Source organism: Chelonoidis abingdonii, chromosome 22 (genome assembly GCF_003597395.2).
Source record: "Chelonoidis abingdonii isolate Lonesome George chromosome 22, CheloAbing_2.0, whole genome shotgun sequence".
Taxonomy (NCBI): domain Eukaryota; kingdom Metazoa; phylum Chordata; order Testudines; family Testudinidae; genus Chelonoidis; species Chelonoidis abingdonii.
Genome location: NC_133790.1, coordinates 20,907,429 through 20,911,191, shown reverse-complemented (window position 1 = coordinate 20,911,191; position 3,763 = coordinate 20,907,429). Strand labels below are relative to the sequence as shown.

General features: G+C 45.5%; 1 long non-coding RNA gene across 1 annotated transcript; it reads left to right on the top strand.

The window, feature by feature from the left end:
- The first annotated feature begins 1,028 nt into the window (after nt 1-1,028).
- LOC116837139 (uncharacterized) lies at nt 1,029-3,399 on the top strand. The gene is made up of 3 exons (XR_004376624.2): nt 1,029-1,069; nt 1,246-1,407; nt 2,934-3,399. It is a non-coding gene; the product is annotated as an uncharacterized LOC116837139 (long non-coding RNA).
- Nucleotides 3,400-3,763: the final 364 nt, after the last annotated feature.

Genomic DNA, 3,763 nt, shown 5'->3' with positions numbered 1-3,763 from the left:
TTCCAGCTGCTAAACCCCATTCCAATACAGCAAGAAATACTTTCAGTACTTCCCTAAATATTATTTTTCCATGTAAGCAATTGCCATTGGTGCCACAGGAGTGTCATAGGATTAGTCCTGGGAAGGGAGATGGTCCACGAGATTCTGAAGAACAGGTTGGGTGCCCATCAGTCTAGCTTTGGTTTAAAAAATTGGTCCAGGCTAGGAAAAAGTTGGAGAAACCCATATCTAACAAACAATGCACAGCCTAAAAGTGAAAGCAAGAAGCATGATGTATAGAATATACCACAACAATTTTTCCCCAGTGCTGTCCTGGAAGAGATTTTATTTTTTCCCCCCTGACATTTAAAATCTGTGTGTGAACCAGAGGGATAATATATTAACATTAGGGTACAGAGCCAGGTTAACACATCTGTTTGCAATGGATTAACCCACGCATTGGCTGTGGTTGGTGTGTTGTTCAGAAGAGAAACACTTAAATACATTCTACATGTAAAGCTTTCCTCTCAGATCCACATAGAAGATCCCTGTTCTGATGCTTTGCTTTCCTTTTCTATGTTAAACTTTGACTAACACACTTGGCAGATCCGTGAGTGTTAGGGAGAGTACAATACTGGATTCAGTATGAGCTGTTGAGCCCTAAGAAGGAGACTTTTTGCTGAGAAATAGTTTCAATGAGCTAGGAATTCCCCTTTCTCCTGAGCAGCTTTACTCTTGTTCCAGCAGCAACGCTCATCACCTACCAGTTGGGACTCATTCCTATCAATGCCAAGCTGACTGGCTAGTCTCTGAACTCTTTCACCTGTCTTTACTGTACTAACATCCAAACAATTCTCCAGCCAAAGAAACCTACTTGCCAGAGTTCTCCATCGTTTATGTCATCCTCACCTCTCCTTATCGGAACAGATGAAAATATGATAAATATCAGTTAAACTACCTTAATCTTCAGCTCCTTAAAGTGTGTGTAAGGAAGGTTGCACAGCTTATTTAAAACGAAAGTGGAAGCACTACAGCACCAGTCCTTGCATACCCAAAATTCCCCGTCAGAAGTGTAATGCAGAAGCAGACCGTAAGTGCTACCAAAGATTTTTTATAAAATATTTTAACTAAAAAAAAAAATCACTAAATATAATGCTGGAATGTGGCAGTTTGAGCTCCAGATTAAAGCAGGACAGTGATTCTCAAATGTATTTGATTGGCTTCCCCTTCTTTGCGTTTGTAGTCATTTACATTCCTCCCCCCCAGGACATATACCATCGTCCAGCTCTGACGGCAGCGTCACACCAGCAGCAGCAGAGAAATAAGGATGACTGTGAAAAGTGATATTCATCAATACCACTTCACAACAGACATAGTGCCCCACTGCCACCTCCATGGGGCTGACAGCTGGAGCTCCACCGTCTCCAGGTGAGGGATTGGGGAAGGGGAGGAAGAGCGCACGAGCGGCGGATCTCCGGCTGTCCCTTTTATCCCTGCCTCCTGAGTGTGCATGGCATGGGTGGCAGGTATCGTAGGCTGGGGGAGGCTGTGTCCCCCCAAAAGCCAGCTGTGGTCGTTGCCTACACTCTGCCCCTAGACCTCCTCCTGCCAGTTCCCCTGTCCCTGTGTTGTGGCCCCAGGTAGGGCTCAAGCTGGGGCCCTCCCGGAGCTCCGGGGCTGGGGGCTCAGAAAGGGTGAAGCTGGGGGATAGCATCCCCCGGATGACAGTTCGTTCGCCGTCCATAGCGCACAACCCTTCTGCATGAGCTCCAGCCACCTAGGGCTGACAGCCAGAGCTCTTAAAAAATAAAAATAAAAACATAAAAAAGCACATACAGCTCATGCCTCGACACATTATCGTACCTCCCTTGGGAAGACCGCCCCACAGTTTGAGATCTGCTGAACTAGGACAATATGAACGTGCCTACATGATAAAATGCTGACTTGCCTTTGAAACTACATCAGCATAGGGTTCATATCACTATCAGTTCATGCCATAGATTACTTTGCCCAACACCAGAGAAGGGCGAGAATTAATACAGTAAAGAATTCAGCTTATCAAGATGGAATTTTGGCTGACAATAAACAGCTGAACCGCTACCTTAAACAGTGTGCCAGTTCAGGAGAATCCCTACAAGAAAAAAATACAGAGCTGTTTGTTGTTATCCTTGTTCAGAGACAGTTGCAGTAGTGAATACAATAAAGGAATGGGAATCAGAAGACCTGGCTCTGAGTGACATGGGCAAGTGACTTTAACCACTCAGTGCCTCAGTTGCCCCTTCTGTAAAAATTGAGAAAATCATCTTTATCTAACTTTGAGATTTCAAGAAAAAGAACTCTATGGGCCTGATGCCAGTTCTATTGAAATCAATGGGAGTTTGGCCATTTACTTCAATGGGAGCGGGATCAGACCCTATAAATGCAAAGCCTCATTATAAAGACTTCTTTACTATTCCCCCACCATACACCCATATTTTATTAAAACTGGTGATCTAAAAATTCCACACCACAAAGTTATGTTACTAACTCAATTACACAAGTGTTGACTGAGCCATTCCCAGAAGTCCCGTCAATTGTTCTTCTTCCATTTAGTCATCCAGATGCAAATCATTTAGAACACAGTTTTCCTGCTTTTTCCTGTCTCCAATTAATTTTATAACCCACTGACATCACAGCTAGACTAAGGTCATTTCCTTAATCTCCAGCATAGTACATCCATCACTGCCTAAACTCGTTACAAAACTTGAAACATAAACTAGAAAACCTGGCAGAAATCAGTGTTTTTCCCAGGAACTGAAATTAGGGTGGGTGTTGGAATGTTTAGGGGGGGGTGAGGGCCGATGAGGGTTGAGACTGTGAGGGCAAAGGTGGGCTGAATGGCACGATAGTAAAAACTGAAAAATGTTTCACGACCATTTTATTAAGATTTAATTCATGTTTTAAAATCATCACAGAAATTAAGGTTGGCTACTCGAGCCTACTGTGAAGCACTACATCGACATCCTTCTTGGTTTCTTGTTGTAATTTTGCACTCGTTGGTGTCTTCCTGTGTGTCCGGTACTTCCAGTCCTTCATGATATGCTCATGATCAGGAAAAGGCGACTTCTTTCAGAACACAAAATTCTATTCAATGAGGGAAAAGAATGCTCAACTGTAGCTGTTGTGACTGGGAGTAGCAAGAGATGGATTCCTACTTCTTTCATCCCAGGAAACATAGTACAAAGATTGGGTCAAACTACTAGTGATGATAAAGAAGTTGAAATTAAATCTTGGTTTGTCATATGATATTCCACTCTGTGTTCAAAATTTTCTGTTCTGTCCTGATCACATAGCAGCCATAGGCGGCAGGTTATATATGTTTGCGGTGCTCGGGCTCCAGGAATATTCAGGGCTGGGGGCCCTGCTCCAGCAATATTTGGAGCTGGGTCTCTCACCCAGTGCTGCCTGGATCGGGCACCGCCCCCCATGGGTCTCCCCCCACCGCCCTGCCCCAAACTCCTTATCTCCAGCCAGAGCCTTCATCCCTCTGCACCTTGATCCTCTGCCCCAGCCAGAGCCCTCATCCCTCTGTACCCTAATCCTCATCCCCAGCCAGAGCCCTCATCCCCCTGCACCCTAATCCTCATCCCCAGCCAGAGCCCTCATCCCCCTGCACCCTAATCCTCATCCCCAGCCAGAGCCCTCAGCCCCCCACATCATGAACCCCTCATCCCCCTGCACCCTAATCTTCTGCCCCAGCCCTGAGCCCTCCCCGCAGCATGAAGCCCTCATCCTCAGCCCCAAC